Here is a 692-nt window from a genome sequence, read left to right on the forward strand (position 1 = left end):
TTGATTTGGGGGAATGAAGCGATGAAGACGGGATTCAATCGGATAGAATAGGATTAGGAGCTTAAGAATTGTTAATTATGTTTACCATTCTACCCTTACTGATTAAATAAATTGAATTTTTATTTTTTATTTTTCTTTAATTTCCATAAATAACGCCTACAAATCTTGACCATTGATCAAGAAAATGGATGGTTGAGATTGGTTTACACGGTTTACACAAATGAAGAGGGTTTATATGTGTGTGTGTGTGTGAAAATAAAAACCTCGTGGATATCTCATCATAAATGTTAGTGGACAATTATATAAATTTGTATTAATATATAGAGAGATAATATTTTAAATGTAACCATTTTCATTTGTACAACCAATCATTTGAGATATTTATAGAAATGATAAGAGTTCATTTATTATGATTTAAATATTTTTGGAAAATAACTAGAGTTTATTAATTATGATCAATATTTTATATTAAGAAACAATCAAAACTTTTATGAAATCACATATTTATCAAATTAAATAGACGGTTGAGATTGAAATATATTGATTGTATAAATATAAAAGGTTATCACCTCTATCTATCTATATATATACTAGAAGCGTACTCGCGCAATGCAGCGAGATACATCGTGATTTTAATATTTCATTTTATTCTTTATATCAGTCAATGTTATAATATGGCTTTATGTGATTTT

The sequence above is a fragment of the Cynara cardunculus genome, assembly GCF_001531365.2.
Source record: "Cynara cardunculus var. scolymus isolate 2C chromosome LG 2, CcrdV1, whole genome shotgun sequence".
NCBI classification, from domain to species: domain Eukaryota; kingdom Viridiplantae; phylum Streptophyta; class Magnoliopsida; order Asterales; family Asteraceae; genus Cynara; species Cynara cardunculus.